The following is a 21092-nucleotide window of genomic DNA, read 5'->3' on the forward strand; positions in this document are numbered from 1 at the left end:
TTGTAACTGGATATGTACATTAAATGATATCTTGTGAACCTTGCAGTCTCCATTTACCGCAGATGCATAGACTTGTGGACAACCCGTATTGAGCTGCATATATCCCCTGTTCCCCATCCTTGTTTCTTCGTTCATCACTGGTATCGATAATATACACTATGTACCATAATCCTCCAAATGTACAATGTATATGACAAAAACATTTAAATGGCAATAATTTTTTTTTTTTTTAAAGAATGAAGACCACGCCCATAATGATCTAGAGTGTGGTAGTCCCCATACATAGAAGCTTGTCCATTGAGTTCCAACAGAGTACTCTCTCTCTGGAATCCCAGTGTAGGACTGAGGTTTTGTTTTCGTTTTTGGAATTTGCTGCTACGTGTGATTTTCATTCCTCGTCCGTTTCTCAGAAATTTCTTCAAATTTGTTCTGAATTTTAGGAGGGTGGGAACGGTCCTGGGGTTGTTCTAGATCCTGGGTTTGAAGATGGTGGAGACCTGCCTTCTGCTCGCTTCCATCCTGCTTTACAACTTTTGGAACATTTCGTTCTGGTTTTGTTTTGTTCTGTTCTGATTGACTTCGGCTGTAAAGAATGCTATATGTGTTCTCTTATTTCAGTCCCTTTACATTTTAGCTCGTATGTCTATTATTGCATAGTTACTGAACTGGGTATCCTTGCGTTTATCGAGTTAAATATTCTATTTTCTGTTGAGAGTAGCAGTACATACAAAACTTACAGGCACATGCATCAAGCTAGGATTTTGCGAGTCCTTAATTGCGAATTTTAAGGATTCGCAATTAAGGACTTGCAAAATCCTATGCATGTAGGAATCGCTATAATACTATCGATTCCTACACATTCCTTATTTGCGACTCGCAAATAGCGAGTCGCAAATAAGGAATAGCTTCCCATTCATTCCTATGGGCCTGTAGGCCCATAGGAATGAATAGGAAATTGCAAGTGCAATTTGCGTATATTGCTCATGCAATTTCAAGGGTGTCAAAAGGACACCCTGTTGCACCCCTGAAATTGATCTGTGCATAAATGTTGCGCACACATATGTCCCAAGGACGTGTGTGTGTGTGTAACCTGCAACTTTGAAAAATACACTTTAGTGCATTTTTCAAAGTTTTTGCAAATTACCATGAAGTTAAACTTCATGATAATTTGCGCCCCCTGGTAGCGAAATCGCTACTTCAAAGTGGTTCTTGCATTGCATTTAAGGAATTGCAAAATGCGATTCCTTAAATGCAATCGCAATTTGAGAACTCGCAATTAATTGCAAATTTTCAAATTGCGAGGGCCTTGAAACTTGATGCATCGCAAAAGCTAATTTTGGGATTGCAAACGGCAGATTTTTGCGAATCGCACCGTTTGCGATCGCAAAAAGCTTTGATGCATGTGTCAGTTAGTCATTTAGTAGAAACCGTTTTGTTTCTTGTCCCTAGTTATGGAGGCTGGGCTGGGCTGGGCTGGGATTAGACTAGCCATGAGGGATAACGGAAATTTTTTGAATGTCTCATGGGGTTCTCTTCGGAACTATCTTTTAAATGTATTGTACTCTCAATCAATCAAGGTCCCACTGAAACTATGGTGATGCAGAGCTCATCAGTCCAATATGGGGATTTGCATCTGTTTTGCCACTATTTCTGCAGTAGTTACTGGAAAAGGGATATCGGATATGGATAAATAGGATTTAGTGTAGTGCCAGATCATTTTCGAGGCCTGATCTTTCTAGTAGGGGAAGGATTCCAAGTTCTCTTAAGGAACTCTTTTTGACAGCGTTGTTGGCATGTACTCAGGCGTAGTGAATTACCGGATTTCCTGAGAAGGCAGAACAATATTATGCACATGTGCTCAAGATCTATAAAATTGCATGTCCCTTTCCCAACAACTTAAAGGTAACTCCTGCCCACCATGCTAGTATGTCTGCAGCTACTCGAATCTGGAGGCCTCGCATCCTTCCTTACACTTCTATGCCTAACTAACCCTGGCCAAGAGAGGCGTGCACTGCATGCAACCAATCCAAGGCTACACCGACTAGGTGAACCAATCAGGCTAAGGTAGAGAAGAGTGGCAGGTGAGCATTGTACAAAGGACCAATAACAGCAATTGTAATATATTCAGAACAAAATGAGTTTATTATATTCTTATTTTTATGTTTCAATCTTTTCTGTTTACTGATTCTTTGCTAATGTTGAATTTTCTTCCTTGTCTTTTCCGTACAGTGCTGGTAAGCCTGGCATCAGTTCCTGCTACTGCTTGAAGCCAGCTGCTCTTCTGCATACTGGATGTACATTTGCATCAATTAAATACATTCATTCCTAAATACCTGTATTAATATAGTTCCCCTTTAATGCTACGCTAGGAAATGGTGCACATTATCGGATTTATTTGTTTAAGCTTTTGTCATTACTTTCTTATCAGCTGTTGGGAGTACAGAGCTGTGTATTTTGGATTTCAGTGTTCTACCCTTGGACCTTTGTTCCAGGGATTTTATGGTGAGAACATACAAGTTGCTGAACGTTTAGCCAACATTCGTTGATGAACTTGAGTTTAAACTTGCCTCATACCTGCATTTCCCTGAGTAAGCATCATGAAAAGGCACTGTTGGAAGTGTGCTTGGGAGTTCAAAATGAAATTGCTGCAGTGACAGCAAGGTTGGCATAAACACCATCTTTTTTATTTAATGTAAGGGTCTTGTGCAGCCTTAGCATGTCACATCTAAGTGACTAAAGAGCATGGGTTGACCTGGAAGTCCCAGAACAAAACACTAAATTGCTCAAGGTCGTGGTGTTCTGTTCTTGAAGGCTATGACACTAAGAATTGCCTCTTTTTTCCCCAGAAAGCATTTAATTGATTTGCTCACGTTATACAACACGTGGCAAGTCAGTCAGCCACCATATTAACACAAAGCACTGAGAGATTACGAGCCATATCCAAGAGAGCCTCCCGCCACAACTCGCGGCATCAATCAATGCAGTCCTGGTGTTCGTGTCCCGTCCCCGTCATGCTCCACAGTCCACTGGTCAGAGATGTAGGTCCAGGGTTCCTCATCCAGGACCCTTCGTGGATCTGCCTGTCTTTGGAGGGCAATACCACAGTATCAGCACCACGCTGCTCATATTTTATGATGTTTGTGCAGACATTCCATAGCTTTTGATTTCCAGTGACCTGCATCTGTCCAATGTTGACGTTCATTTCTCTAGTGGCAGAGGTTCCTCACTCTTTCAGACACTGGCGATGTCTCTTTTTGCCACCACTAGACCCAGCCCTAACAACGCGCCATGTATCTATCAGTAACTACCTCTGTCATTAGATGTAGGAGCGCAAACTTGAGGTCTCTGGGAGAATGTCTAGCCCAGCACCCACTCCATGGTCGCCATCACCCCTCCCCAGAATGAGTTCAGTTTCCGACATGCGCAGACTGTGTGAAGAAGGTCCCTCCTCTCAGTATTACATTGTACGGAATGTGGTGAGGCAATAGCTACAACACACACAAAGGAGTAGGAAAGTGTATATTAAAAGGCTGGCACATGCTCAGTGAGAAAAATCTACCCTCACTCACAAAATTGTGACATGCTTCATCATTGGGCTTGCTTACTGACACCCCTGCGCAGACCAACAAACACCTGGGGTGTAGCAAAAGGGAGGGGAAAACAATATATACAATGACATTTTGGGATCACCAAAGAAAAAGTGCAGCCAGTTTGTTGGAAATGGCCCTTTTTGCAGGGTTATCTCCAAGCTTTATGCTTCTTCCTCCTATTTTTTCTTGACCTGCTGTTGTTGGCTTTAGGACTCTGGGCACTTTACCACTGCTGATCAGTGCTAAAGTGCATATACTCTATGTGAAATTTTTATTATTGATTGGTGTTTCCATGATTGGCATATTTGATTTACTGGTAAGCCCTTAGTAAAGTGCACCGAGTGTGCCAGGGCCTGTCAATCAAATTGTACTAGTGGGCCTGCAGCACTGATTGTGCCACCCACATGAGTAGCCCTGAAAAGGTAACTCAGACCTGCCACTGCAGAGTCTGCGCACAGTTTGTACCTGCCATGTCGAACTGGCAAGTGCACCCACTTGCCAGGCCCTAATCTTCCCTCTTCGTACATATTTGTCACCCCAAGGTAGGCCATAGGTACCCCTGCGGGCAGGGTGCTGTGTATGTGAAAGGTAGGACATGCCTTGATGTGTGTGATATGTCCTGATCGTGAAATACTGCCAATTTCCTTTTTCACTATTGAACGGCTGACTGGTCCATAGGAAAGCATTCGAGTTAATTTATAACATCTTTAATACAACTTCCCATTGGGACCAGATAGGAAAATAAAGTTTAGTATGCCTGAACTCCGAATCTAAAGTAAAGGTGATTTTTACATTCTGTGTTTGACAGTGCCACTTGTAGAAAGTAGATATTTTCTTGCTTAGCTATCCTGTGTGCCTCTGCTAGGATGTGTATTGACTTTGGAGTGACAGGGGCTAGGGGATGTGCAGTGGCTGCAGAGTGTCTGGATGAGTCAGGGCTGGGCTGAATAGACCTGGGCTGCATTCAGAGTAGTGGGAGGAGTTTTCACTAGCACCTAAATAGGCCCAGTCTGCATTTCGAGTCTTGGGAGGAGATTTCCTTGCACCTGAATGGGCCTGTTCTGCGGTAGACAATGCTGTCTCCGCCTCCTGCTGGGAAGCTGGGCCAGAGAGGACCAAACTGGTTTGGACTAAGCACAGACACTCTCTACCTGAGAGGACAAAGGAATTTAGAGTATAAATATTGGGGGCCAGACCCCAGAACTTTAGAACTCTTTTGGGACCAAGAAGACTGCCAAGAAGAAGAGCTGGAGAAGCTGTGAGGAGGGAATACCACTCTGCTGTGTGCTTTGCTGTGTTGGCCGGCAGTGGCTGCTTCTGACTTGGGCAGTGAAAGGACTGGACTGAACTTTCTGCAACTTCCTTTTTGTGAGTTTCTCAAAGGGCTTGATGTAGAGCTTGCCCCCTGTTCAGGAAGTCCCAGGAACAGCAAAGACTTCAAGTTCTTTTGCCATCAGCACTGAGGACTATGTTTTTTGTGCTGCAACAGGAGAAAAAGCAACCTGACGTCGACTGCGATGCTGCTGCCGACTCTGTGTCCTGAAGGCACCGCAGAGGGCTCCGCCGCACCGAAACCCAGGTCTCAATGAGGACGCCTCCCAACGCCACCACCGAGCCGCTCCTTGCACCGCAACCTGAGGGCACCACACTTCACTTTGCCTTGCTTCACGACGATGCCTTGGTATCCCCGACGACACCACTCCACTTCAACATCAACACTGCTGCTTGCACTGCGGTGCGAGGGCACTGCTCGTAAGTTACACAACGCACCGTCCTCATCCCACACTGAAGTGTTGGCCCACCGGCGCCATCGTCTCCAGTTCGTCAGCCGACGACAGCGCTTCAGCAACACTGCCGCTGCTTGCACCATGACCTGCCAGCACTGCGACGAGCACCGCATTACTTTGCACCGCAGCCCTGATCTCACCGACCCTGCTGGATGACCGTTACCGAGCCACTGCCTGCACCATGACCTGAGGGCACCGCACGCCACACTGCAGCCCACTTCAACCGCAAGGAGTTTGATCTGCAACACGTGTGACTTCAAGGGACTGACGACTCCTGCACCAACCTCCGGAAACCGACGCCTGAGGAAGTTGGATCTTTGGGGCTCATCGAGAGGCCGCCAATGCCCTGCATTTTTCAAGGTACTCTTTTGCAGGTCTTTCCGACACCGTAGCCGGCCCGCGACGCCGCGGTCAGCCAGAACTGTTTGGATTTGTTGTTCACGATGCTGTGATAGCCCCAGACAGCGCTATCGACTTCAAGGAACTGTATTTCAAGTCTATTTTGATTAGTGAAGACTTCTAAGAACTGTAATCTGGATTTTAATCGCCTTTTGTCTTTTTTTGGAGATATAAAAATATTGGATATTTTTCTAAACTGGTGTGGTGTCTTTTTGTAGTGCCTTCGCTGTATTATTGTAAGTTATGTGCAAATGGTTTACACACTGCCTCTTAGATAAGCATGACTGATCGTGCCACGCTACAAAGGGGGTGAGAAGGGGTTATTTTAGGAGTGTAACTCCCTTATCCTGACTAGAAGGAAGGGTCACTACTTTCAACAAAGGTGCAAACCCTTCCCAACTAGAGATCCCCATTTCTAACACAATGAAAGTTAAAACTATCTCGGATGTATACCTGCTGGAAATGTTATTCCTGGGCCATCTGGCTAGGTTTAAAAACGTGAAGGATAATGGTGAAAGGAGAAGATTAAGATTCCTTCACCCCTCCTTACTGCCAAGATGTGAACATGTTTCTGCCATGTAAATCGTATCCACAGTGTCTGGTCACGCCGGCATTCATCAGGACCCGTTGGATCCCAAAATCTAGTGCCCTCTGATCCTGCCTTAGGTATCTGTGGAATATATTCCTTCCAACATAGGGTTTCCTCATTTCACGCACACACCATTACGCCCTAAATCGAATTTTACCTTCCCCCCCCCCCCCACCCCCCACCCCCCCTCCCATGATCCATGACTTGAGGCACTGAGTGATCTGCGGGCTGCCTCTTTATGAATCTGAACAATAACGATAAGGCAGCTCTTAAACAACTGAAAGATAACCCCACACTAATAAAACGAGCAGACAAGGGGATGCTATTGTTATCCTGGATAAAAAGACATACACAGAGGAGTGTTTACCTAGTGCTGAAATCCTCGGGATTCCCCTTTTGCCAGAAATCTTTGCACACCCAAGGAAAGATAGTCCTGGGTGTTTATGGCAACCTTAATGCAGAGTCTGGCAGCTATGCACCTGTAACTTTGGGTGACCCTGAAGTGCTGCACGATGGATTAGGGTTATCCGCATGACCGCATAGGTTGCTGGAGCCACCATGCAGAACTTTACTACTTATCGCCACTATGCCCCCTGCAATGAAGCTAGAAAACTGCAGGTGACATTAAAATTGTGTGGTGATTGCTGGAATCAGATCTGTTTATGGGTGGTGCCTCCACCCAGGCCTAATTAGTGGCCTTCATATACAATATAATGCCCTAAATGTTATAAACGGAGAATTGGATAGCAGGACATATTCTTGCATTCTCTAGGAGAAGACAAACATATATGTGCTATCAGTATCCATGTGTTAACCTCGTGGAGGCCTATATTATGCAAAGGTAAAAGTTGTTTGTATTAGTGCAATGACCGATTGTGCATACTGTTGTGTTCTGTGTTTATGTGCATAAAGACCCTCGGCCGACCCCTTACAAGTATTACCTAGTCTTATTGGTGTGGGTAATAATGTTTGTGATACAGGCCGTTCAGTTAACGGTTGCATGATGACGAATACAGACATGCAAGCCAGAGCTCCGTGTGTGGCGTGGTCTGTTACGTGCTCCTAGGCTGGGAAGGACGCTTCACATACTGTTTATTCTTGCATCATCTATCACATCATCTAAGATACTTTTAAAGTAGGGTGCAGGCTGGTTACTCTTGCATCATTTGTCACATCTCCAACTCGAAATACCTTTTAAGTAAGGTTCCACAATTACAGTTTACACAGTACACTTGAGGAAATGACATCTATATTTGTGGTATGAGCACAGTGAAATATGCTTTTGTTCAGTAAAAGCTCCCTTGCTAAGCACAGATTCACTGCATTATACATTTGCTTTGTGGTAGAGCTACTCTTATTCCCTTTGAAATGTCAAAGGCCCTGTGCTAACGAAGGGAAAGTGTGCATCAAATAGATGCTTATCCTTATCTTATACTGACGGCATTCTCCTTTTGTTTTCTTGCCTTTCACAGGCATCGATGATCAGTAGGCGGCAGCAAACAATCTACTGGATTTGAACATCAGTAAGAATAAGGTATGCTGGACTTCTCATTTTATGCTTTTAAACACTTTGGATATGACTTATGAATTACTGTTCTGTGTTTTAATCCTTGCATTAGAATCTAAGCAAGCCTTAAGTGGCCTCTAGAGTAGTAATTCTGGGCAAAATGCAACACGCCTCTGCTCTGCTAACGTTCTTGAACTTCTTGCTGTGAGTTTGTGGTTTTGAAAAAAAAATTTAAGTAATGAATAGAAGCATCATTCAAACCCACCTATAGACATATGATGCACAATTATGACAAACAGTACATTCTCTACTGAAGCATCAATGCACTGGCAACAACTATGATCGACTCATGAGGAGCCAGGAGAACATGGTGGATGTAAACTACGGATAGCTAGGGATAGAAGTTGACTTTATTATTGATGTTTTTGTCCCAGTGTTTATCTGAGATCCAGGTGTCATCTAACAATAAGGGAGCAAGGCATGTAAGTTAGAAATTGGGTACTAGTAGAGGGGGTGAAACCCTACTCAACCACAATTCCTTTCAGGGTGAATTCACACACAAACCCCAAATTAGCCTGTGTTTAAAGCTTGGCACAAAAGCTGTCAAGTTTAACTCAGAGGCAATATGTAGCATATTTATGCAGTGCTTCAAACAGTAATAAAGTTGAAGACACAACATAAGCAACAACCCAGATCAATTTAGACAATGGAATCAAATGTAATAAATTATTTGAGACCTAAGCAAAAAATTGTGCTCCTGAGGCTCTAATCTGGAGGCCAGCCAACTAACTCTTGGAGTCACTCTAGTTATCCTGGGTTCAAGATGCAGGTCCAGACCTTTTCACCCAAGCAGCAGCTTCTTGCACAGCAGCACAGAAGTCCATTTGAGCCTTCCACAGCCCCAGAGGTGTACTGCTAAGTTAGGTCTGACTATTTAAACATGGCGCCCACTTTGAAGGAGAAGGTTCTGGGGGTTTACACACCCAGAGGTGTGTGGAATTTCCTGTCTCACTGCCCTGGACCCAGATTGTCTAAGGATGCAAAAGAGTAGTGTCAAAACCCTTTGTGAATATGCAGGGCACTGCCCTTGTGATGAGCAAGTGTTGTAGGTGACAGCTCCTTCCCCTTATTAAGTAAGAGATGGGCCACCCTGCCAACACCTATTCTCCTACGTCTCACTGTCTGGGAGCAATACACAAATACCATCTGCACCTAGTCATGTGACCCAGGATACAGGCTGCAAGCACCAAATGGTTAGGACAAGAACATGCCAACTTTTAAAAGTGGCATTTTCAGAATTTGTGACTTAAAATCTGACTTTGCCACTAAAGATGGTTTAGAGTTACAATTCTTTCTACACCAAGCTCGCCCTTCCTACCTGCTCCCCATTGACAGTTATCACTTTTTAGATGTAATAAGTTATCCCAATTGTATCCAATGGGAGAGGTAGGCTTTGCAGTAGTGAAAAATGAGTTTAAGGATTTTTCAATCCAAGGACATCTTAAACTTAAAAGTAAATGTCCTACTTTTTAAATACATTGCATCATGCCCTTTGGGCAGCCCAGGGTCCACCCTAGGGGTGACATATATGCATTAAAATTGAATGTTTGAGCCTGGCAAAAGGTTATACTTCGACAAGTCGAAATGGCAGTTTAAAACTGAAGCTGCAATAGCAGGCCTGAGATATGCTTAAGGGCTACTTCTTCAGTCACAGGTATCTGAAACATGCTTTGGCAAAGGCTCTGGTCTCAGGGTGCACTGGGACAGCAATAGGAGCAGAAAGAAAACTAGCCTTTTCTGTCCTTTCTACGCCTGCCCTTACACACTGACATCCCAGTGCTCTTAAGAGGTGGAGGGAAGGATTAAAGGCCAAACATGTTATGCTATGGGGAAAAGGGGATATGATGTCACTTCTACTTCCCCTGGCATTTTGTTGAATTACCATCCATGGTGTACATGCTGTTTACATCGTTCAATCGTTATAATGCACCATGTTCCTCAATGATGAGCCCCAAGTACGAATGCTGTAGATAGCACATATTTTCAGAAAGTTGTACAGTGTGCTGTGATATCATAACTAACCGTGGGCGTAGTTCGCGTAGTAGCGCTACATGTTGCTACGCGAAGTGCACTTCGCATTACGCAAGATACGCGTAGCACTACGCGAACTGCGTAGTACACTGTTTGCGATGATTGCACAGTGCCGGATGCTTGTACGCACTGTGCAATCATTGCAAACGGCGTCTTGCACAGCGGTTGTTTTCTGCCGTTCGAGTAGATTTTTACTCGAACGGCAGCTTTCTCAACGCGGACTGGTAGTTTCTCATCGCGAGCGGTCGCGAGCACACGCGACCACTCGCAATGAGAAACCTGACCTCCCCGCGTTGAGAATCTTGCCGGGAGGTGTATTTTCCACGCTCGCGATCGGCAACTTGATATTGCTGATCGCGAACGAGGAAACAGTCTCGCTGGGATGTCATTTTGCTCGCTCGCAATCACCAACTTGGCGTTGAGGACCGCGAGTGAGCAAAAACATGCCAGCTACGCTATGCGATTTTTGCACTGTGCTACGTGCAATTCGCGTAGCGCGAAGTAGCACAAACTACACAAACTTCGCGAGCGTAGCATAGTTGTCCGCCCAGGGTTAATCATAACAAGCATGTAGCGTATGAAAGTGTACGGGGGTATTTTGCAAGACGAAGCGTGAGAGTTTGCAATGAAATAGTTGAAATGACCCAGCACTCAAAATCTGTCTACTGAGGCCAGCAGAAGCCTTCACCATTGGTATTGTGGAAATTGTGTTGTTTATGTGACCAGCTCATCGGATCAAAATGAAAATGATGTATTTTTCCACTTGGCAAATGTTTTCAACATTTTTTATGCCGCCACATGTTTTTCATATCAGAAGAGATAGATAGGACGGTGAAAGTGGAAGAACAACAAATGATATCTTGGACCAACAAAGCTGTAGTTGTTTTGCTTTCTAATTGTTATGGCTATTAAACATCAAACACGCTGAATTCCTTTGCCGCAGATAAGAAGGTGTGCTTTCAAAGTGTGGTAATGCTGCCATCATGCTTGAGTGGCTGACTCAGTTACTGCAGATATTTACTGTCAGGCTCGATTGCTGCTTCTCTGACAACCAATGACTGCGCCCCCCCCGCCTTACAGTAACCAATAGGATTACGTACAAAATGTAAACCCATGAGCCCTGCAAATGATCTTGTCTCTAAATTACATATTAAAGTCTAGTTGTGACATCACTTGTCACTTATTCTAAGAAAATTACATAGCTTCTGTACTGTAAGTGTTACTGTACAATTGCTACTGTGTGTCTTTGCAAGAAATTACAAATTTCTTTGGATGTATTTAGCATGAGTACACAATACACGGAGTTCTTAAACGTTATCTAGATATATTACCATTCTAACACCATATTCAATTATGACATGATTCATTATTTGTGCACAGCCCTAGGGCAAGAATTTCTGTCTGGTGTAATGAAGCGCGCCTTGTTTTTCTTTTGTTTTTTTAGAGGTTGAATTTACCTGAAAAGCAGCTGAACGCTGCACAGGGTGACAGGCAAAGATACTCAATGAGTGATTGATTGGAGGGGTTTCTGAGAGTAGAAGTGGACAGTTTTATTGTAGTCATGTAGTGTTTTTTAGAGAGATGTGTCTTCAACTCTTTCCTAATTGGAACATGGTTGTGGGCAGCCCTTATAGGTACAGAAATATTGTTCCGGATCCTGCAGACATAGATGGAGAAGGCCTGTTGCCTTCTTTTTTCTTTTTTTGCACTTCCTTGTACACACACCTGGCTGTAGATGTGACAAGAGTCATCATCCAGATCCAGGAATATTAGCTCTTGAATGGCAATTCTCAAGTCACTTTCTGGCAGGAACACTTTCACTTTCTTTAGTTGACCGTGCTTGTACCAGGCCTTGAACTGGCTCACCAAATGTCTGATTCACAAATGCTGTTTGAATTTAAACTATACATACAAATAGCCTGTTCGATGAGTGTAAAACCATTTTTGACATTCACAAAAAGATTTTACACACAATCTACCAGTGATGGGTATTGGCATTCCAAGGTGTGCTCAGAAAGGTTGTTCACAAATCATAAATAAACATTTTGTAGATATTAAAAAAACCTTTTCATTACCCATTCCTAAAGTGGAAGGGGTGTGAAATTTACTCTTGTCTAGGGGTGGGCGATAAATTCCACTCCTCTGGCTGAGTTCGCAGAGTTTTTCCCACTCCGCGTTAAGTGCACGAGTGAGAATTTTCGTCCCAGACAGCAATTTTTCAGGTGCTGGGATAGCACCCGGTGAGATTTTCTCAACACGGGAGATCGTGGGCAGTCGCGACCATTTGTAGTGCGACAGCAGATGCTCGAGTAGAAAATCTACTAGAGGGGCAGAAAAGAAACAGCGCCCTCCGTTGTGCCGTATGGTACAGTGCCCGGCGCTAAAAATTGCACCCACTCGCAAAACTCCACGGCATGTCGCTGAGATATTATAGAAGTCTGGTATTCCGCCCATTCTTACTCCTGTCATAAGCCAAGTAAACTACTTTCCAAGTTGGGAACAAACAAGAACATCCTCAAACTTATATGCGGTATTAGAGAAAGGGTTTCTCCATGATATACATTTTGTTCCCTACAGAGCAAGAAAAGCAAGGAAAAAACACTTACTTTGAGCTTGGGTAAAAGTGAACGGAGTTATCCTGCATCCCAGCAGAACTCATGGAAATATCAACTCCAAACATAGGAGAAAACCTATGAGAGTAGATTTACAGTTTTTTTTCTGTGACTCTTGCGCAAACTTTCTGCTACATATAACCCAATAGAAAAGAGAATTGTTTCGGTACACATACTTCCTATGCTTACTCAATGGACTTGGCAGTACAGATCATGCCAGTCATTCAGAAGTCAAAAATGCCACCGGTCATAACCAAACTAACAAATGTCAAAACGAATATCACTAATTTTCATAGTAATAACACATCAATCTATCTACACATAAATGCAGGATATAAGGCCAGAAAACTGTTCTTCTTAATACAGTAATGAAAGAAACGTCCAACCAACCATCTTGGGCGAGAACTGAGGACACAAAAACAGAATAATCCCTACTCTTTTACAGTACGTCACAAGTTGCAGCTCCAGGGCTCTCCACACCACCACCATAAATTGAAATGACAAACATGTATATATCAAAAACAATACCTATATTTAAGTTTTTCCACTCACATTTCTTCACACCTTATTTAAATGTCCTTTTGCTTGCCCAAGCCAAGCAGTCTTCTTTCTATGGGGTAAGCACCTTCCAGTGGACAGCATAACAAAACTCAGCTCACTAGACTAACCACCTGACTCCAGGTCATTATAAACACTGTCTTGAGTCCTCATCTTTTCACCTACAAATCATTGACTTCAGGTTATCAGCCTAATTAGTTCAGCAGAAGCAAAAATAGACTAAACAACACCCAGAATCCATTAAGTAGTTATACAAAGGTCCATTACTAGAAACAGTGCCTGTAATGACCTGGAGGGAGATGGTCACCCTGCTGCCAAGTGCTGTGGAATTAGAGTACTTCGCCATCAAATAGTAGACATGCTTACCACCTAACAGTAGTTACTGCTTTTTTTTACTAATATGGGCCCTGCAGTTTAGTCCAGGAATTCTCTCTCCTACAACCCATTCATATCTGCATGTATCAGGTTTCATGACTATAAAATACTTCAATTAATGCAGTAGATTACACCATATTTATAGACATATAATTAGTAAAAAATATCAAGCTCTGCTGCCATGCACTAAGATCTGTGTGATCATCTACATTAAGCAGGGCAAGTCTGCACATCTGTGCCACATAGCAAGAATTTTGAACGTCATTTTTTAGAAGATTTTGATTGATCATTCGTAATGCCTTTGCTGATGTGCAGTAGTAGTACCAGCTGTTGCCATTTACAAATCAATGATGTCAGTAGCAGTAGTGGTATCAAATCTCCCATGAAAAAGGGATTCGGAGGAGTTAGAGAAAGTAATAGTGATGAAAGCAGGCACAGCTGTATGATTAATCACATTAAGAATAATGGGGTTTCACCTTATCCCTCAGAACCTGGGTGATTGATGATATAGACTACAATGTGCTCTGTAGGGTGTCACAATAGCTTTCACCAATGATTATTGATCAATATATGATCCAAGCCATTAAGTCATCAATACACATATCATTGGTGTGGTGTACATTTGACCAATAATTTACACTCCCATGAAACAATCAATGAAAGACAAGACACAGCATAACCATTGCTTGTGGACATGGACACTTAACGGTGAGCACATTTCCACAATTGAGGTTACATGAGCTACATATGGAGTAAATACAATTACACGGGGTAAATGCAAATACATAGTCACAGTATCTCTTGTATACTGATTACATTTAAATTCCCTCGTTATAACTACCACACAAGTGAAAACAGCGAGACATAAATCAAATATGCAGATACACTGAGTGTAGTATGCTATTTATTACCAACTTTAGGGAGGTATGTTATAGCATTATAGCTCACTCAAAGAATTACCTCCTGTGAGTCATAGCTCTTCCCTTCACTCATCAATTGTAATAAATAGTGTACTACTCTATGTACATCTGCATATACTATATATGACATGGTTGGCTGCTTTTAATACTCAAAATGCAGTTTTACAATCATTTATTCTTACATTTTTTCATATTTCCCAATAATTGCACCACAGTGACAGCCCAAAACAATTCTGCTTGAAATTCACTTTGCCCATTATTATTTTATTAAAAATATAATATTCATTTCATCCCACAGGGACATTGTTGTTTCACTCCCCCCTGTAGAAGAAACGTTTTGGTAATACAGGCTAATCTTATTTGTCCATGTTTGTGGTCAACCATTCCTTAATGGATCCTAATGATGAGATAGGGCTATATTTTGAACCAGTCGAAGGACGCACATCTCTTTATTTTCTTTTTCTTTAATTGTTGTATTGTGTAGTGTCAAGCACTTTTGCACTTTGTGTCACTTTTGCACCAAGTGAAGTTGCGCTTTTCCCTTTTTTTGTTTTGTTGACAGTCGTACATTAAGAAAAGTATGCCAATAACTTGGATATATGATTTTGAATGTACAAAATAAGCAATGGTTATGTTGTGGGTTGTCTTTCATTGAATGTTTCATGGGAGTGTAAATTATTGGTCACACTGCCCCAGTGATGTGTATTGACGACTTAATGTATTGGATCACATAATGATCCCTACTCCTTGGTGATTTTTCAGACACCGTTCAGATTACCAAAGCAATTGTGACATGCAACAGAACACATATGATTATTCACTTCCTTTAGCTCCTGCATAAACATAATTTAGAGGTAACATATTTTTGTACATGACTTTTAAACTATGCTAAGGCTATGTTAAGCTATCCTTTAGCAGGGTTATTTATTTTGCTCGTAAGATTATACCTTATAATATTTCTAGTCTTTCAAGACCTTCCTAAGTTGCTGGTATCTTGCTTAATGGCCCCCCTCCTGGATACTGACATGGCAGGAGACAATCCAGACCCGCTTCAGGCTGGGAGAGTGTCCGCTAAATGAACATCGATTTGCACAAACTCAATTCTTGAGGGCACTCACCTATTTCAGCGGGCCACCTTGTGGCCAGATGTACTCACCTAGAAAACTCTGATACTGGTGGAATTGTAAATGTGTTTGAAGTGGGAAAACATTCATTTAGACTGTAGAATACGACACTCAACTTGCTCTTCAGTTTGTTTCCAATATTATCCCCAAAAATTGTTAGAGAACGTGAACCATCTTGCAACCCAGTAATCATCATATATCCAAATAACCTGATAAAAAATGTATATTGGTAAAATAGAAAATCTGTAGTTGCAGTGACCAACATTGAAAGATGTCCATGCCACATACTATATTTAAACTCAATTTTAGTTTATGATGTAAGGTGATATATTTTTTTTTTTTTTTTTTTTTTTTTTAAAAAACCTTTATTTCTTCAAGAGTCTGGACACAGCTATTCAGCCGACAACCCGGAGGTTCGGCAGCTTCAATAGGAGAGTACAAAGAATCGTCCACAGTACATTGAAGGAGCAATGAGAAGGTTCCATTTTTAATAATTACAAACACACAACAAACCCCAGCAAGGCAACAACACTGAATGCCCACGGTGGTAGCCCCTCAGGGGGAGCCGGACCCCAATCGTCTAACAGTCACAGTACTATGGTAAGAGGAAAAAGGGGGAAAAGCAGAGGCCCAAGAAGTCAATTAACCATCACATCTGCATACTGAGCTGGAAAGAAGGTCAAGAAGAAAGCTGTTCCTCGGGGGGGATCCAGATCAGGGGCAAGGCATATTCCCCCCCTGTATTGATTCCACCGCCCCCAGATGGCATGCCACCTCCGAGGGCGGCCTCTGGCGCAGTATACTGTCTTCTCCCTGAGCATACTCCAGTCCATATTTTCTTTCCACGCAGTTAACGTGGGGGGCCCCCCGGAACCCCACAAGCGCGCGATGTCCCTCTTAGCAACCATGTTACCCAGGGTCACCCACTGGGTCTGTGCCTCATCATGGTCAGTGGGCCCCCAGACATTCAGGAGACAACACCGCGCTTCCGGCTGCATAGCAATGCCCGTCACCTCCCCCATCACCGCATGAACTCGCCTCCAAAATTCCGTGATGACACCACATTCCCAGATGATATGTAGGAAAGTACCCAGCATACCGCATCCCCTCCTACATAGGCCTTCCTCAGAGAATCCCATATGAACCAGTCGCGGCCCCGTCACATACACTCGATGCAGGATCTTGAGCTGCACCAGCCTCAGACGCGACGGGATCGCAACCTCCTTAGGAGAGGAAACAGCAGACTGCCAGTCCTCATCATCCAACTCGAGTCCGTCCCTAGTCCACTGGTCCCGCAGCCCCAGTAGCAGATCAGCCCGAACATTTATCAGTTTCTTGTAGATGAGCGAGATCGTGCTCTCCGGCATATGGCCATCAAGGATCCGGTCCTCCAAAGGAGAGGACTCAGGCACCTTCTCACCCTCCACGAGGACTGACCGCAGGGCATGACGCACCTGAACATATCGGAAAAACTCAGACGCCCCCAACTCATACTCCTTCTGCAACTCTTCAAAGGACTTCACCCTACCCTTAATCAGCATATCTCCAACCCTGGAGATGCCGATCAAGTCCCATTTATCAAACCCTTTCGTATGCCAAAGCCTACCCAACCTTTCAGATTCAAACAACGGGGCAGCTAGGGTGAGTCTATCCTTCCAGCCCAGAGAGTCAGTCGCCATCTTCCATACACGCACCGCCACCCCAGTGGGCCCGGTGAGGGATGAGTCGAGGGACCGCGAGTACAACGCCCTAAGGTAGTTCCCACCGCGCAACAACCATCTGTCCATGGCATAACCAGGGCTGAGGGCTGGGCCATAGAAACCGTGGTTAATCGCGGACAACTGGGTGGCCCAGTAATAGCGTCGGATGTCTGGAAGCGCGATACCCCCGTCATACCATGGAAGCGTCAATTTAGCAATCGCTATCCGCGGCCGCCCATCCCACAACAACGTCCGTTGGAGGCTTTCGACCTCCCGAAAGTACTTGGCCGGCACCCAATCTAGAGTATTTTGCAATGCGTAGAGGAACCGAGGAAGGGACATCATTTTGAACAAGGCAGCGCGCCCGACGAGGGAGAGCGGCAGCCTCCGCCAGCCCTCAACATCCCGCCGCAGGCGCGCCAGGGGGGGGAGCAGGTTTCTCTCATACCGCAAGGCGGGGTCCATGGAGATAAAGATCCCCAGATACACGAAGCCCTGCTGAGCAATCTGGATCGAACAAGTTCGCGGGACCGGCGGGACCTCACCACTCAGGACGTATAAATACGATTTACTCCAGTTGATGACAAGACCCGAATTCCTACCGAAGGACGTAAGAACGTCACAGACCACTATGAGTGAGTTCTTGGGCGAGGCAAGATACAACAAGATGTCATCAGCATATAGCGAAATGCGGTCCTCGTGTTCGGGCGACCACCGAAGGCCACGTATATCCGGGTGCCAGCGTATCCACGCCGCCAGAGGTTCAAGAGCGAGGGCGAACAACAGAGGCGACAGGGGGCAGCCCTGCCGAGTCCCCCTCCCAAGCCGGAACGGAGTCGATGCCCGGCCATTTACCACCACACTCGCAAGGGGTCCCTCATACAGCAACCTCACCCAGCTCACAAAACCAGGGCCAAAGCCGAACTTGGCTAGCGCAGCCCACAAATACTCCCATTCCACCGTATCGAAGGCCATCGTGGCATCAAGAGACGCCACAATAGCCGGTTCTCGCAGCGTGCCAGCCCTGGCGATCACCCCATGAAGGCGCCGAAGGTTCAATGCTGTGTTGCGATGCGGAATAAAACCGGACTGATCAGGGTGAATCAAGTCTCCAAGTACCCTGACCAATCTGCCCGCCAGGATTTTAGCCAGGATCTTCGGCTCGGCGTTGAGGAGTGATATGGGCCTATATGAGGCACACTTATCTCGGGGTTTACCATCTTTATGTATCACCACAATTGTCGCCAGCCTCTGGTCCAACGGGAGGGTCCCTCTCCCCCGCGCCTCCACGAACATGGCGCGCAGGTGAGGGGCTACCCTATCCGGGAACAGTTTATACAGGTCAATCGGCAAGCCATTCGGGCCCGAGGCCTTGCCCGAGTTCAGCGCGCGAATAGCTCCCGCCACCTCATCGACCGTTAAGTCTCCATCAAGATCATCTCTATCTACATCAGAAAGACAGGGCAGAGCGATATCCCGCAAGAGGTCACGCGAGTCTTCGGGCGGCCTATCCGACACTGAGGCATAAACCTTACGGAAATAGTCCGAGAAACATTGGACAATCCCCTCGGGTTCCACAATCACCTCTCCCCCCTCTCCCGTCAGCTCCGGCACTACTCTATTAACCCGTTCTTTTTTATCCAGCCAAGCTAGGAGCTTCCCGGCCCTGTCACCAACATCATACAGGCGGCCCTGCTGTTCCCTACTGAGGGTCTTAGCGGCATTTGTCACAAGGTCCTTATACTCGGCTTGCTTCAAGCTCAGCTCATGCAGTGAGGCCGCTGTTACCTCCTCCTCTAGCGCTCCCTCCAAAGCCACGATCTCCTCCTCCAACTGCATAACCTCGCCATCTCTCCGCCGCTTGGCCGCCACTACAAGTGAGAGGGCCTCCCCTCGCAGCACGGTCTTAAATGCTTCCCAGAGCGACACTGCCGAGTCCACGGACCCCTGATTATCCTTGAAAAAATTATCAACTGTCTTCACCAGTGCGCTGCGCATCTTGGAATCTCGAAAGTACCAGGGGTTAATAGGAGCCACCCTTCCCCCTCCCTCTCGGCCGACATCCAGCCTGACCCACACTGGCGAATGGTCCGATATGCCACGCGCCATGTGCCTGGCCTCAGACACCAAAGGGGCGTGCACTGCCAAAGTGAGCAGATAGTCAATCCTAGAAAGGCTACCATGCGCCCCGGAGTGGAAAGTGTATTGACGCTGTGTGGGGTGTCGGAGCCTCCAGCAATCTATCAGGCCGAGTGTGTCTAGGAAGTCTGGAAGCCACTTCTGAGCCCCCCCTGTGTCTCTGGGCGGGTACCTATCCAGCAGCCCAGAGCCGACAGCATTGAAGTCCCCCCCCTACCACTAACATACCCCCCGGGAGATCCAGCAAGGCCCTACCCAGATCTACAAACGTGGAGGCCTGCAGGGCTGGAGGGACATAAACCGAAACTAAAACCAAAGTTCTACCTTCCCACCTCCCCGCCACCGCCACAAACCTCCCCCTATCATCAACAACGGTGGAGTCCACCTCAAATGGTAGCGAGGCCCTGACAAGGATGCCCACACCCCTAGACCCGGAGGAAAATCCCGAATGAGCTATGAATTTATAACCCTTCCTATTAAGAGCATAGCACGTGTTACCTATAAGGTGTGTCTCCTGCAGTAGGGCAACATCTGGCATTGACCGTTTCAAGTGTTGCAAAACTATCCCGCGCTTAATGCGATCCCCCAAACCATTAACATTCCAGCTAATAACACTTAAACCTCTACCCCCCATCCCCAAACACAAGGAGGCCCACCCCCCCCCCCCCCGAAGAGCCACCATGGGACAATACCGAAGATGATCACTACGCCTTGCAGAAACAGAACCCCCAACAACAACCCCAAAATCCCAACCATCCCCCCCCACCCTGCACCCCTGCTGCAGCTTACAAAGCCCCCCCAACTTGCAGTGTGCCTGTCGCCCTACAAAACCCAAAATCTACAAAAAGCACCCTAAGGGAGGAAAGAGCTCCCCTCGTCCTCCCGCAACCCTCCGCATTTACTGCACTCTAATCCAGTCATCAAATAAAGTCAAATCGAGTCAGACCGGCTCCGAGAAATCAGCCTTGCCCATCCCGGCCACTGTCCCCATCAGCGGCAGTATCCTCTCCCGTCCGCCGCCGGGGCAAAGCGTCCAGCCATTCATCGGCCATAACAGGAGACTCAAAGAAGAATGTCCGATCTTCGTACACCACACGTAGTCTGGCAGGGAAGAGCATGGCATACTTCAGATCCCTCTCCCGAAGTCGCCTCTTCACCCCCAGAAAGCCCTGTCTCTGCCTCTGCACCTGCTGGGTGAAGTCCGGATAGAAATTCACCGACGCGTTCTGGAAGGGGACCGGGCCCGTCACCCTCGATGCTTGCAGGATAGCGTCCCGATCTCGAAAATGAAAGAGCCGGGCGACAATCGGCCTCGGTGGGGCACCCACCTTGGGCCTCCCACCCGGCACTCTATGGGCCCTTTCAACCGCAAAGAACTTCCCAAGACCCTTAGGCTGCAGATGGTTAAGCACCAAGTCCTCGACGAGCAGGTCAACCGAAGCCTCATCCGAGGACTCCGGGACCCCGATGACGCGCACGTTGTTGCGCCTGGCCCGGCTCTCAAAGTCCTCCAGCCTGCGGGCGGCGAGATCACTCTCGGTCCTCAGCTTACGAACCTCGGTCTGCAGTTCCGCGACATCATCGGCGAGGCCCGTGGTCTTGAGGTCCAGGGTTTTAACCCGTTCATTCGTTTTGCCCAAGTCCGCACGGATCAGGTTGACATCCACCAAGATGGCATCCACCTTATGCGCCAGGGCATCA

The 21092-nt window shown here is 45.9% G+C and overlaps 1 protein-coding gene across 8 annotated transcripts in view; it reads left to right on the top strand.

Moving 5' to 3' along the window:
* Window positions 1-21092, top strand: part of GHR (growth hormone receptor) — a 985620-nt gene that overhangs the window by 506375 nt on the left and 458153 nt on the right. For all 8 annotated transcript variants that reach the window (XM_085631192.1, XM_085631197.1, XM_085631195.1 and 5 more), the window contains one exon: window positions 7838-7899. The gene's annotated coding sequence lies outside the window, so the exon portion shown is untranslated. The remainder of the gene's footprint in view (window positions 1-7837; window positions 7900-21092) is intronic.

The sequence above is a fragment of the Triturus cristatus genome, chromosome 2_1 (assembly GCF_964204655.1).
Source record: "Triturus cristatus chromosome 2_1, aTriCri1.1, whole genome shotgun sequence".
Taxonomy (NCBI): domain Eukaryota; kingdom Metazoa; phylum Chordata; class Amphibia; order Caudata; family Salamandridae; genus Triturus; species Triturus cristatus.